The 15,751-nt window shown below is 35.8% G+C and overlaps 1 protein-coding gene across 1 annotated transcript in view; it reads left to right on the top strand.

The window, feature by feature from the left end:
• The window catches only part of ADGRB3 (adhesion G protein-coupled receptor B3), a gene marked incomplete at both ends in the record, with an annotated part of 799,939 nt that overhangs the window by 429,987 nt on the left and 354,201 nt on the right, over positions 1–15,751 (top strand). The window lies entirely within an intron of this gene.

The following is a 15,751-nucleotide window of genomic DNA, read 5'->3' as shown; positions in this document are numbered from 1 at the left end:
GCAATAACAGCTGCAGTTAGCCACGATTATTTGGAGAAAATCTATGTGCAGCGAATTATTATTATAGTCTGTGAATCATCCAGAGGGATGTTTTGACCACAGAGACAACTCTGGGAAATCTAGCTTTCTTTAACACCCTTCCTCTCTGGATGGAATTTGGGTTTCCTGAATTTGAATAGGTTTGTGTTTGGTTTTGTTCTACTAACAGATTTTCAAAGCTACTATATTTACTCTCAACTTTGTCATGGGTTTTATTAAAACACATTGGTCTGTACGGTTACTCACAGCCAAAATTGATTTATAGTTACACCACCTCTATTGGTGTGTATGATGTTTATTTGAGGAGAAATGTGCTAAAGTTAAAAGTACCCAGATAGGGACTTCCCTGGTGGCGCAGTGGTTAAGGATCCGCCTAATGCAGGGGACACGGGTTCTTCCATCCCTGGTCCGGGAAGATCCCATATGCCACGGGGCAACTAAGCCTGTGTGCCACAACTACTGAGCCTGCGCTCTACAGCCCGTGAGCCACAACTACTTAGCCCATGAGCCACAGCTACTGAAGCCAGCACGCGTAGAGCCCATGATCCTCAACAAGAGAAGCCACCGCGATGAGAAGCCCGCGCACCACAACGAAGAGTAACCCCCGCTCGCCGCAACTAGAGAAAGCCTGCACACAGCAAGGATGACCCAACGCAGCCAAAAATAAATAAATAAAGAATTTTTTAAAAAAGTACCCAGATCCTCAAAGTCAGACCCTTATTTCCACTGGGAGTTTGTTTGTGTAAAGCTAATCTTGCAGGAATTCTGGACTATGCACTAACTCACAATCAGATGACTTGGGTTTTAATTTCAATTTAACATAACAAGAAATTTATAAACTTGTTCAGTCACTCAGTCATCATCTGCCTTCAGTTCAACTTCAAAATAGAAGCACCTTTATATGCAATATTCATTCCATTTGCTGCAGAGGGACATAGTGAATGCAAATAAAATATTCCACATGAAATATTGTAGATTGTGAATTAGTTTCCCTGGTACATGTTTAACAGAGTTTCATTATGACTAATCTTATTTTGAATAACACCGTAGAACTCACTCACCTACACAAAGTCAGATTATTCCAAGTTTCATAAAGCTATACAGTCAAGGGAATTGGAAGTGTATCTAGGGATATCAGCCTTTTTGTAAAAAAAAAGTGTTTCAACATTTTTGAAATTATTGCAGAGGTAGTGGTCTGTTGTGGGTGGACTAATGACAATATTGTGGGCGGTTGAATGGGTAAAACTGGGAAAAGTCCAGAACTGCACCCCCTAGTACTACCTGGGACACAAACAGATGCAGATTAGCCTTTGGGCAAGTCACTGACTTTATAAATCGTGGGGTTGGACTCAAAGGTTCTTTTTAACTTCAAAAATCCCCTGTCTTTATTTCAGTAAAATTGTAGTGTTGTGGCGTTCTGACATATTTTTTTTAGCTTGAAGTTCTTAATAACCTTTGTATAAGAATTATGAATATGTCTACCCACTCACACTTTCTAAGTATAATTAGGTAAATGAATATAGAAAAACAATATTCACCTTTGGATTCATTAGAAATAATTACAATAGAATGTTCAGGATGAAAAGTTTGTTTAAGCACTATTTGAAAAGTGAAATATTAGCATTTACTTCTCATTTTCTTTTACTTCGTACTGTAAAATAAGGTAACCACTAAGCAATCTCGGCTTGTTTTTTTGTTTGTTTGTTTGTTTTTTGGTTTTTTTTTTCCTTTTCAAAATGTTGTTCCAGAAAGTTTAGTGAATAGAATAAGCCTTTCAAAGGACAAGGGTGATGTCTTTGTCTTATAGTCACTTAACAAACATTTACTAAGCAACAACCCTCCTCACTGAAATGTCTTAATGATTTTAAATCTCCTCTACTGTCAAAACTCCCAGAACAGTGCTTAATAAATAATACAGTTCCAAGAAATGTTTACTGGAATAACTGTCTTACCTGATAAAATATTCTATATAAGCCATTTTTTTAAAAAATGAGGTACATAGTTTAGTGTTTACACTATTCAAATATTTTAGGAACAAAGGAATAAAATACATATATTCTGTTGTTTTACTGTAAAATTCAACTGTGTGAATTGAACCCAATAGAATAGAAAAGGAAATATCTTCTTATTCAGCATGAAAAAATACACAAATTTGCTCTATATGTTTACTTATTATTTACTAAATTTTCGTGACACATTTTCTTCTGTGATCATTTTACTAATAATTATCTGCTGAATATTTTGGAGCCAAGTTTCCCAGACACAGAATAATGTTAGGCTTGCTGTTAAGTCGCCAGAAATTTTATACTTTGATACAATATTTTAATACAATACTTTGCATAATTCCCCTCATGGGGGCCCAAAAGGAGAACTTGACATAATGTTTTGAATAGATATAATTTAGAAATTTTCCTTCCTACAAAGACAGAAGTAACTTGTCATGTTGACTCTTTCATTTTGATATTTCTTTTTCTTCTCTTGCCCTAATATGCATTTGACTATTCTTCAAGCTGCAATTTCAATTTTACTGCTAGGTTGTCTTTCCTTTTACAATTAAGTAGATTCAAATTATGCCTTCATCTGAAGGAAATGTGCTCTACTCAAGTCCAAACTAAGTAAGGGCTATTCTCAGCCTCCCAACTGTATTCTTTGGAATAATGTCTTACAGTAAAAAGCATAGAGCCAGTGGACATTAGTGCTGCAAGCCCTTTAAAGGTTATGCCATCGAGAACTCTCATTCTACAGATAAGAGAACCTTATTGTCTCACTGACTGGCCAAAGATTATATGTCCAGTAGGTGGGTGGGTTCTAGTCCATCTCAAGTCTTTGGTCTTCCAAAACCAGGACACTTCCACTGTCTTGCTGCCTCTGTGATGCTCATATCTACTCCTTTAAGCAGTTCAAATTTCTACATTCCTTTGAATACACATATATCTTCCACAGAAAATCTTGAAAGGCTCAGGAGGAGGTAGCTGTGCATGGGCAGCTCAAGGTGCTTGGCCTCAACTTGGTGGCTCCAACACAGCCTATGGGCAACAAGGTCTGGACTCTTCCCACCTTTCATGATCACTTTTGGGGCTGATAGCTGAAAGCTGGCCAGCCAAGGGCAAGGGGTCCTTTGGGGGGAGCTGAGACCACCCACACAGGCCCCATTCACATTAGGGAACTAATGACTACCCACAGCATGGTGAGTTCTCACACAGCTGGGGAGCATTTTAACTGTAGTACCTTTTAGTAGGACAATTTCGTAACTCCAGGAGGCTTTAAAAATACATTTTCATTGATCCAGCAATGCCACGCCACTTGTAAGAATGTATCTGACAGAAATTTTGTCTAAGGAAACAAAAGTATATCCAATCATACATTCAAGCCAAGGACTTCAAGAAACAGTTGTAATCAACCCATTTTCTGATTCATTTAATAAAGCCAAGTTCCAGTTCTATAGGAAGATTACAATACTTTTGAGTATGGGATCAATGTGTACATTTCCTGGTAGGATGTATGGAAAATATAGTCCTGTTTAAAAAAAAAAAAAGAAAAAAATAGAAGAAAAGAAACATAAAAAAGGCACATTAATGTAGTTATTAACACTCAAGATATCATAAAGGATCTAATTAAAAATTTATGCAAATTACAGTATAGTATTATAGTGCCAGGAAAAATACAAATGAACCCCCCAAAAAGAAGACAAAAAATAAACAACAAAAAATACCCCAAGGTTCACATTAGCCACTAACATGAAAACTATCTTTTAAAAAGGAAAAATCAATAATGCAAAATCACATAAATTTGCTGTCAAGTTCACCAACCTAATAAAAAATAAATGATGCTAATGTTTTTCACATTTAGGAAATGGAACCCATCTGAGTTCCTAATATTATAGGAATTAAAGACAAACAGGAATAACAGTTGAACTAGAAAATATTGGAAATAATACAAAAATGAAAACATAATCACTTTTTAAAGAAATTTGTACTGCAGTATAGTTGCTGTACAATGTTGTGTTAAGTTTCTGTTGTACAGCAAAGTGAATCAGCTATATGTATACATATATCCCCTCTTTTTTGGATTTCCTTCTTGTTTAGATCACCACAGAGCACTGAGTAGAGTTCCCTGTGCTGTACAGTAGGTTCTCAAGAGTTATCTATTTTTTACACAGTAGTGTATATATATCAATCCCAATCTCCCAATTGATCCCACCCCACCCTTTCCCCGCTTGGTGTCCATACGTTTGTTCTCTAAATCTATGTTTCTATTTCTGCTTTGCAAATAGGTTCATCTGTATCATTTTTCTAGATTCTACATATATATGATATTATTAATATAATATTAATTAACTAATATGATAATTAACGTGATTAAGTAATAAAATTATTGATATATGATATTTGTTTTCCTCTTTATGACTTACTTCCCTCTGTATGACAGTCTCTAGTTCAATCACTTTTATACCAATACATCCTGAAGGCACTGGACCTGAAGTACTGATTTCCCTCAAGAGCACCTTTTCTTCAGCTTGAGGACCAAACGCTAAACCTTCCCACTTCATTCTGAATTTACAATGAAATTCTGTAGTTTTGTGATACTCTGTATCTTTTTATAATGCCCTACATTGAGAACATTAGAAATTAAAATTATCCATCGGGATGACAAATTGGCATGACTCATACTATAAAATATTGTAATATTGCCTAGTCAGTACATTCTTTACAAAAATCTGAGTTTAATTGGGCCATACTGTTTGAAAGTGAATTTAAATCCCTGATCACTTGGCTTCATTGTGGGTCTAGGTGTTGCCTCCCTCAGCAAACTTAACTTGAAATTCTCATTAGTTTTTTTTTCTTATCTTTTATCTTTTTTTAACATCTTTTTGGAGTATAATTGCTTTACAATGGTGTGTTAGTTTCTGTTGTATAACTAAGTGAATCAGCTATACGTATACATATATCCCCATATCCCCTCCCTCTTGCATCTCTCTCTCACCCTCCCATCCCACCCATCTAGGTAGAGAGAAAGCACTGAGCTGACCTCCCTGTGCTATGAGGCTGCATCCCACTAGCTATCTATTTTACATTTGGCAGTGTGTAATGGCCATGCCACTCTCTCACTTTGTCACAGCTTACACTTCCCCCTCCCCATGTACTCAAGTGCATTCTCTACATCTGCGTCTTAATTCCTGTCCTGCCCCTAGGTTCTTCAAAAACTTTTTTTTTTAGCTTCCATATATATGTGTCAGCATACCATATTTTGTTTTCTCTTTCTGACTTAGTTCACTCTGTATGACAGACTCAAGGTCCATCCACCTCACTACAAATAACTCAATTTTGTTTCTTTTTTATGGCCAAGTAATATTCCATTGTATACATGTGCCATATCTTCTTTATCCATTCTTCTGTTGATGGACACTTAGGTTGTTTCCATGTCCTGGCTATTGTAAATAGTGCTGCAATGAACATTGTGGTACATGACTCTTTTTTGAATTATGGTTTTCTCAGGGTATACACCCAATAGTGGGATTGCTGGGTCATACGATAGTTCTATCTTTAGTTTTTTAAGGAACCTCCATAATGTTCTCCATAGTGGCTGTATCAATTTACGTTCCCACCAACAGTGCAAGAGGGTTCCCTCTTCTTCCCACCCCCTCCAGCATTTCTTGTTTGTAGAATTTTTTTATGATGGCCATTCTGACCTGTGTGAGGTGATACCTCATCGTAGTTTTGATTTGCATTTCTCTAATGATTAGTGATGTTGAGCATTCTTTCATGTGTATATCTTCTTTGGGGAAATGTCTGTTTAGGTTTTCTGTCCATTTTTGGATTCGCTTGTTTGTTTGTTTGTTTGTTTTTTGATATTGAGCTGCATGAGCTGATTGTATATTTTGGAGATTAATCCTTTGTCAGTTGCTTCACTTGAAAATGTTTTCTCCCATTCTGATGATTGTCTTTTCATCTTGTTAATGGTTTCCTTTTCTGTGCAAAAGCTTTTAAGTTTCACTAGGTCCCATTTGTTTATTTTTGCTTCTTTTTCCATTATTCTAGGAGGTGGGTCAAAAAGGATCTTGCTGTGATTTATGTCATAGAGTGTTCTGCCTATGTTTTCCTCTAAGAGTTTTATAGTGTCTGGGCTTATATTTATGTCTTTAAACCATTTTGGGTTTATTTTTATGTATGGTGTTAGGAAGTTTTCTAATTTCATTCTTTTACACACAGCTGTCCAGTTTTCCCGGCAAAAATAATTGAAGAGGCTCTCTTTTCTCCATTGTATATTCTTGCCTCCTTTGTCAAAGATGAGGTGACCATATATACATGGGTTTATCTCTGGGCTTTCTATCCTGTTCCATTGATTTATATTTCTGGTTTTATGCCAGTACCATACTGCCTTGAGTACTGTATCTTTGTAATACAGTCTGAAGTCCAGGAGCCTGATTGCTCCAGCTCAGTCTTTCTTCTCAAGATTGCTTTGGCTATTCAAGATCTTTTCTGTTTCCATACAAATTGTGAAATCTTTTGTTCTAGTTCTGTGAAAAATGCCATTGGTACTTTGATAGGGATTGCATTGAATCTGTAGATTGCTTTGGGTAGTAGAGTCATTTTCACAGTGTTGATTCTTCCAATCCAAGAACATGGTATATCTCTCCATTTGTTTGTATCATTTTTAATTTCTTTCATTAGTGTCTTATAGTTTTATGTATACAGGTCTTTTGTCTCCTTAGGTAAGTTTATTCCTAGGTATTGTATTCTTTTTGTTGCAATGGTAAATGGGAGTGTTTCATTAATTTCTTTTACAGATTTTTCATCATTAGTGTATAGGACAGCAATAGATCTCTGTGCATTAATTTTGTATCCTGCTACTTTACCAAATTCATTGATTAGATCTAGTTGTTTTCTGGTAGCATCTTTAGGATTCTCTATGTATAGTATCATGTCATCTGCAAAGAGTGACAGTTTTACTTCTTTTCCAATTTGGATTCTTTTATTTATTTTTCTTCTCTGATTGCTGTGACTAAAACTTTCAAAACTATGTTGAATACTAGTGGTGAGAGTGGGCAACCTTGTCTTGTTCCTGATCTTAGTGGAAATGGTTTCAGTTTTTCACCACTGAGAATGATGTGGCTGTGGATTTGTCATGTATGGCCTCTGTTATGTTGAGGTAAGTTCCCTCTATGCCTACTTTCTGGAGGGTATTTTTCTTTTTTTTTTTTTTTTTTATCAAAAATTGGTGTTGAATTTTTTTGAAAGTTTTTCCTGCATCTGTTGAGGTTATCATATGGTTTTTATCCTTCAGTTTGTTATTATGAGGTATCACATTGATTGATTTGTGTATATTGAAGAATTCTTTCATTCCTGGGATAAAACCCACTTGATCACGGTGCATGATCCTCTCAATGTGCTGTTGAATTCTCTTTGCTAGTATTTTGTTGAGGATTTTTGCATCTATGTTCATCAGTGATATTGGCCCATAGTTTTCTTTTTTTGTGATACCTTTGTCTGGTTTTGGTATCACGGTGATGGTGGCCTCATAGAATGAGTTTGGGAGTGTTCCTCCCTCTGCTATATTTTGGAAGAGTTTGAGAAGGATAGGCGTTAACTCTTCTCTAAATGTTTGATAGAATTCACCTGTGAAACAATCTGGTCTTGGGCTTTTGTTTGTTCGAAGATTTTTAATCACAGTTTCAATTTCAGTGTTTGTGATTGATCTGTTTATATTTTCTATTTCTTCCTGGTGCGGTCTCGGAAGGTTGTGCTTTTCTAAGAATTTGTCCATTTCTTCCAGGTTGTCCATTTTATTGGCATATAGTTACCTGTAGTAATCTCTCATGATCCTTTGTATATTGACAGTGTCAGTTGTTACTTCTCCTTTCTCATTTCTAATTCTGTTGATTTGAGTTTTTTCCCTTTTTTCTTTATGAGTCTGGCTAATGGTTTAAATTATATGTATCTTCTCAAAGAACCAGCTTTTAGTTTTATTGACCTTTGCTATTGTTTCCTTCATTTCTTTTTCATTTATTTCTCATCTGATCTTTATGCTTTCTTTCCTTCTGCTAACTTTGGGTTTTTTTGGTTCTTCTTTCTTTAATTGCTTTAGGTGTAAGGTTAGGTTGTTTATTTGAGATGTTTCTTGTTTCTTGAGGTAGGATTGTATTGCTATAAACTTTCCTCTTAGAACTGCTTTTGCTGCATCCCAGAGGTTTTGGATTATTGTGTTTTCATTGTCTTTTTTTTTCTAGGTATTTTTTGATTTCCTCTTTGATTTTTCAGTGATCTCTTGTTGATTTAGTAGTGTATTGTTTAACCTCCATGTGTTTGCATTTTTTACAGATTTTTTTCCTGTAATTGATATCTAGTCTCTTAACATTGTGGTCAGAAAAGATACTTGATATGATTTCAATTTTCTTAAATTTACCAAGGCTTGATTTGTGACCCAAGATATGATCTGTCCTGGAGAATATTTCATGAGCACTTGCGAAGAAAGTGTATTCTGTTGTTTTTGGATGGAATGTCCTATAAATATCAATTAAGTTCATCTTGTTTAATTTAAAGCTTGTGTTTCCTTATTTATTTTCATTTTGGATGTTCTGTCCATTGATGAAAGTGGGGTGTTACTGTCCCCTACTATGATTGTGTTCCTGTCAATTTCCCATTTTATGGCTTTTAGCATTTGCCTTATGTATTGAAGGGCTCCTATGATTTGTGCATAAATATTTACAATTGTTATATCTTCTTCTTGGATTGATCCCTTGATCCTTATGTAGTGTCCTTCTTTGTCTCTTTAGTAGTCTTTATTTTAAAGCCTATTTTGTGTGATATGAGAATTGCTACTCCAGCTTTCTTTTCATTTCCGTTTGCATGGAATATTTTTTTCCATCCCCTCACTTTCAGTCTGTATGTGTCCCTAGGTCTGAAGTGGGTCTCTTGTAGACAGCATACATATGGGTCTTGTTTCTGTATCCATTCAACCAGACTATGTCTTTGGTTGGAGTATTTAATCCATTTACATTTAAGGTAATTATCAATATGTATGTTTCTATTACCATTTTCTTAATTGTTTGGGGTTTTTTATTGTATGTCTTTTCCTTCTCTTGCTTTTCCTGCCTAGAGAAGTTCCTTGAGCATTTGTTGTAAAACTGGTTTGGTGGTGTTGAATTATCTTAACTTTTGTTTGTCTGTAAAGGTTTAAATCTCTCCATTGAATCTGATTGAGATCCTTGCTGGATAGAGTATTCTTGGTTGTAGGTTCTTCCCTTTCATCACTTTAAATATGTCCTGCCACTCCCTTTTGGCTTTCAGAGTTTCTGCTGAAAGTTCAGCTGTTAACCTTATGGGGCTTCTGTTGTATGTTATTTGTTGCTTTTCCCTTGCTGCTTTTAATATATTTTCTTTTTATTTAACTTTTGATAGTTTTATTAATATGTGTCTTGGTGTGTTTCTCCTTGGATTTTTCCTGTATGGGACTCTCTGCACTTCCTGGACTTGTTTGACTATTTTCATCCCAATGTTAGGGAAGTTTTCAACTATAATCTCTTCAAATATTTTCTCAGATCCTTTCTTTTTCTCTTCTTCTGGGACCCCTATAATTTGAATGTTGGTATGTTTAATGTTGTCCCATATGTCTCTGAGACTGTCCTAAATTATTTTCATTCTTTTTTTCTTTATTCTGCTCTGCAGTAGTTACTTCCACTATTTTATCTTCCAGATCACCTATCCAGTCTTCTGCCTCAGCTATTCTGCTATTGATTCCTTCTAGATAATTTTTTATTTCATTTATTGTGTTGTTCATCATTGTTTGTGTGCTCTTTATTTCTTCTAGGTCCTTGTTACACGTTTCTTGTCTTTTCTCCATTCTATTTCCAAGATTTTGGATCATCTTTACTATCATTACTCTGAATTCCTTTTCAGGTAGACTGCCTGTTTTCTCTTCATTTGTTAGGTCTGGTGGGTTTTTGCCTTGCTGCTTCATCTTCTGTGTGTTTCTCTGTCTTCTCATTTTGCCTAACTTACTGTGTTTGGGTCTCCTTTTCACAGGCTGCAGGTTCGTAATTCCCATTGTTTTTGGTGTCTGCCCCCAGTGGGTAACATTGGTTCAGTGGGTTGTGTAGGCTTCCTGGTGCAGGAGACTGGTGCCTCTGTTCTGGTGGATCAGGATGGATCTTGTCTTTCTGGTGGGCAGGACCATGTTTGGTGGTGTGTTTTGGGCTGTCTGTGAACTTAGTATGATTTTAGGCAGCCTCTCTGCTAATGGGTGGTGTTGTGTTCCTGTCTTGCTTGTTGTTTGGCATGGGGAGTCCAGCACTGGAACTTGCTGGTCATTGAGTTAGGTCTTAGAATTGAGACAGAGATCTCTGGGAGAGCTCTCTCTGATTGATATTATGTGGGGCCAGGAGGTCTCTGGTTGTCCAGTATCCTGAACTCAGCTCTCCCACCTCAGAGGCTCAGACCTGACACCCAGGCAGGGCACCAATTCCCTGTCAGCCACACGGCTGTATTAGTCCAGGCATAAGCTTTCTTATAGGTAATTCCATTTTGCTGGCTGTTGGAAAAAAGAGGGCAAGGACTTTGATGATTTTTTGCCGTGTCTGGGGAGCACCTCTGCTTCATGTCTTTGTCATTGAAGGTCCGTGTTTTCAGCTGTGCTGTTTTCACTGAGTTATTCTGCAGTCAAATCTTCCTCGCCATCTGCCGCCAGGCCACTCTCATGGAGGCGCTCAAGGCCCCCTCCTCCAAGCTCACTGCACTTTTCCTGCCCACGCAGGGGGGACTACAGCACTCTGGGCTGCAGTAGTTGAAATTCTTGTTAGTTTTCAAAGTTCTAAGTTAGCCCAACCTTACTTGTAGCAGCCATAGGATAATTTTAGTTTTAAAAGTAAATGTACTGGGCTTCCCTGGTCGCACAGTGGTTGAGAGTCCACCTCCTAATGCAGGGGACACGGGTTCATGCCCCAGTCTGGGAGGATCCCACATGCCACGGAGCGGCTGGGCTCGTGAGCCATGGCCACTGAGCCTGCGCATCCGGGGCCTGTGCTCTGCGACAGGAGAGGCCACAACAGTGAGAGGTCCGCATACCGCAAAAAAAAAAAAAAGTAAATGTATTTAGCTCAGTGACATTTATGAAGTCCTCAGTTCAGTTTTTTTAAATAAATTTATTTATTTATTTATTTATTTATTGGCTGCATTGGGTCTTCGTTGCTGCCTGTGGGCTTTCTCTAGTTGCAGTGAGTGGTGGCTGCTCTTAGCTGTGGTGTGCAGGCTTCTCATTTTGGTGCCTTCTCTTTTTTGTGAAGCATGGGTTCTAGGCACGTGGGCTTCAGTAGTATTGACACATGGGCTCAGTAGTTGTGGCACATGGGTTCTAGAGCGCAGGCTCAGTAGTTGTGGAGCTCGGGTTTAGTTTTTCCGTGGCATGTGGCGTCTTCCTGGACCGGGGCCGAACCCGTGTCCCCTGCATTAGGCAAGCAGATTCTTAACCACTGTGCCACCAGGGAGGTCCTCTCAGTTCAATTTTTTTGCATATATACCTAGGAGTGGGATTTCTAGATCATATGGTAACTATATTTTTTATTTTTTTAAGACTCTGCCTACTATTTTCCATAGCAGCTTCACCATTTTATATTACCACCACAGTGCTGAAGCCTTCTGGTTTCTCCACAACCTTGTCAACACGTTATTTTCTGGTTTTTTTGATCCTGGCCATCCTAAGGGATGTGAAGGAATATTTCCTTGTGATTTTGACCTGCATTTCCATGATGATTAGTGATGTAGAGTGTTTTCTCATGTATTATTGGCCTTTTGTATATAATCTTCAGAGAGATATCTAAGTCTTGTCTCTTTTTAATCTTTTAAAAATTTATCTTTAATCTTTTTAATTTATTTGGTTTTATTGTGGAATTTTAGTATTTCTTTATATATTCTCAATATTAACCCTTTATTATATATATGGCTTATAAATATTCTGTCTTATACATAGATTGCCTTTTAACTCTGTCAGTTGTTTTCTTTACGGTTTTTAAGTTTGATGTTGTACCATATACCTATTTTACCTTTTGTTGCCTGTACTTTTGGTGTCATATCAAAGAAATCATTGCTAAATTCAGTGTCATGAAGCTCTTCTCTTATGTTTTATTCTAAGAGTTTTATTGTTTCAAATCTTATGTTTAGATCTTTAACCCATGTTAAGTTAATTTTGATATATGGTGCAATGTAAGTGTTCAACTTCATTCTTTTGCATGTGGATACTTAAAACATGGGATGTTTTCCCAGCAACATTTTTTCAAGAGATTATCCTTTCCTCACTGCGTAGCCTTGGCAACCCTGTGAAAGATAATTTGACCATATATGTGAAAGTTTATTTCTGAGCTCTCTATTCTATTCCATCAGTCTCTGTCTTTATGTCAGTACTGTACGGTTTTGACCTACTGTAGTTTTGTAACATGTTTTGAAATCAGAAAGTATGAGACCTCCAGCTTTCATATTCTTTTTAAAGATCATTTTGGCTCTTCAGGGTCCTTTCAGATTCCATATGAATTTTAGGATTTTTTTTGTCTATTCCTGCAAAAAAGTCATTAGTATTTTGATATGGATTGCATTGGTCTGTAGATTGATTTAAGTATTATGGAAATTTGAACAATATTAAGTCTTCCAGTTCATGAAGATATGATGTCTTTCCATTTGTTTGTGTCTTCTTTGATTTCTTTCAACAATATTTTCAGGTTTTCAGTGTGCAGTACTTCACTTCCTTAGTTTAGTTTATTCCTAAGTATTTTATTCTCTTTAATGCTGTTGTAAATAGGATTGTTTCCTTAATTTCCTTTTTAGATGATTCATTGTTAGTATATAGAAATGCAACTGATTTTTGTGTGTCAGTGTTGTATCTTGTAACTTTTCCACATTGTTTATTAGTTCTAAAAGGGTTTTGTGGAATCTTTAGGGATTTCTACATGTAAGATCATTCTATCTACTAAAAGAGATGATTTTGGTTTTTGCTTTCCAAATTGGTTGCCTTTTATTTCTCTTTCTTGTATGATTGTTAGGCTACTAGGCACCCCCTATTTGTTAAGAATTCCAGGTCTATGTTGAATAGAAGTGGCAATAGATGACATTCTTGCTTGGTTCCTCATCTTACAGTAAACATTTTCAGTTTTTCACCATTGAGTATGATGTTAGCTGTGGGTTTTTCATAGATACCCTTTATTACATTGAGGTACATTCCTTCTAAACCTAACTGGTTGAAAATTTTTATCATGAGAGAAGTTGAAAATTTTCAGATGCTTTTTCTGCATCAATTGAGATGATCTGTGGGTTTTGTTCTTCATTCTGTTAATAATGGTGTTTTACACTGACTAATTTTCTTATGTTGCACCAACCATGCTTCCCAGAGATAAATTCTTCTTGATCATGTATTTGATCTTTTTAATGTGTTGTTGAATTTGGTTCTGTATTTTGTTTAGAATTTTTGCATCAATATTCAATATCAGTATTACCCTGTGTTTTTATTTCTTGAGGCATCTTTGTCTGATTTTGGTATCAGGGTAATGCTGGCCTTATAAAATACGTTTGAAAATATACTCTCCTCTTTAATGTTTTGGAAGATTTTGAGAAGAATTGGTGTTAATTATTCTTTAAATGCTCAGTGGAATTATTCAGTGAAGCCATCTGGTCCTTGGCTTTTTTTTTTTTTTTTTTTTTTTCTTCTCAAGAGGTTTTTCATTACTGATTTAATGTCCTTCCTAGTTATAGGTCTGCTTAGATTTTTAAACTTATTCATGAATCAATCTTGGTAGGTTGTATGTTTATAGGAATTTATCTGCTTCTTCTAAGTTATTCAGTTTGTTGTCATAGAATTTTTCATAGTAGTCTCTAATGATCCTTTTATTTCTGTGGCATCAGTTGCAATGTCCCATCTTGATTTCTGATTTTTGTTGAGTTTTCCTTCTTATTTTAGTAGTTACTCTAGCTAAGAGTTTGTCATCTTTTTTTTTTTCCTCAAACAACTCTTAGTTGGGTGATGTTTTCTATGTTTTCCTGTTCTCTATTTCATTTATCTCTGTTCTAATCTTTATTATTTTCTTCCTTCAGCTAACTTTGGGTTCAGTTTGTTTTTATTCTAGTTCTGTGAGGTGTAAAGTTAAGTCATTGATCTGAGATTTCTTCTCTTTAAAAGGAGGCATTTACCCTTATATATTTTTGTTTCAGTACTGCTTTTGCTGCATCCCATAAGTTTTGGTATGTTGTGTTTTCATTTGTCTCAAGATATTTTCTAATTTCCCTTGTGATCTATTTTTTAACCCATTAATTGTTCAAGAGTGTGTTATTTACTTTTCACATATTTGTGAGTTTTCCAGTTTTCCTTTTGCCTTTGATTTCTAGTTTTATTCCACTGTGTTCAGAAAAGGTACTTGGTATGATTCCAGTTGTCTTAAATTTGTTAGGACTTTTTTTGTGCCTCACCTGTGATCTATTCTGGAAAATTCTCTGTATCTACTTGAGAAGAATATATATTCAGCTACTGTTGGATGGAGTGTTCTGTATATGTCTGTTAGGTACAATTGATCTATAGTGTTGTTCAAGTCCTCTGTTTCCTTATGGATCTACAACTGATTGATCTATCCATTATTAAAGCAGGGTATTGTATTGAAATAGTTTACTATTATTGTGTTACTGTCTATTTCTCCCTTCAGTTCTGCCAATGTTTGCTTCATATTTTTGGGTGCTCTGCTGTTAGCTACATATATTTATAATTGTTATATCTTCCTGGTGAATTGACTCTATTATCATTATATAATGTTCTTCTTTGTCTTTTATTACAGTTTTTGCTTAAAGCCTATTTTGTCTTATACAAATATGTCCTTCCCTGCTCTCTTTTGGTTATTATTTGTATACAGTATCATTTGAGATCTTTCATTTTCAGCCTATGTATGGCCCTATACCTAAAGTGAGTCTCTTTCAAACAGTTGCATTGAATTTTATAGTCACTTTTGTACTCTCTTTAAGATATGATTCATGTACCCTAAGCACCTTAAGCCTTTGTAAAAATTGTGAAGAATAACTTGAGCCTTCTTTGAATAAAGAACTCTACACATTTTAAAATGTTTTAGACACTGACTAGTGCTAATCTCAAGGACAAGAAAGATCTTTATTACTTTAGTCATGAAATCCATTTGGCTGTAAGATCTGCTTTTCCAGCAGTGAATACAAATGTGAACCCAGCCAGGAAGCATTAGTAGATCACAAAGACTGACATGGCACACGAGGAGCCAGGTATTCACTTATGCAAATTAGAATAAATTGATGGAATAAATTAAAGAAATTTTGTACACTGTACACTTTTTTAAAAGGGAGCCACTGCATAATGTAAATTTGCTTATTTTTCCTTCATTAAATATTTGGATACTGTGATATTGACATTATATTTTAAATCACATTGGCCAAAAGTTTGATATTTTTGTTTATGTGGTATTTAATAAGTCATTCAAATATGTGTTAGCCCTAAAATGTGCCATGCATAATGTAAATGAGGATATGTAAATGCTAGATACAAATCTTGCCCTCCTTGAACTATAATCTTGTGGAAGGAGACATACATAACATTAATGGGTGTGGGGTAGAGCTAGTACATGGTAGTAACACAAGGTGGGAGGGGACTCACATAATGTTATAAGCACATCCATATGCATAAATATATTGACACATATCCCTCCTCAGATGTAGTCTAAATGAGT

Source organism: Hyperoodon ampullatus, assembly GCF_949752795.1.
Source record: "Hyperoodon ampullatus genome assembly, chromosome: 12".
NCBI classification, from domain to species: Eukaryota; Metazoa; Chordata; class Mammalia; order Artiodactyla; family Ziphiidae; genus Hyperoodon; species Hyperoodon ampullatus.
The sequence above is the reverse complement of the archived record's forward strand: the minus strand, read 5'-3'. Positions and strand labels throughout refer to the sequence as shown.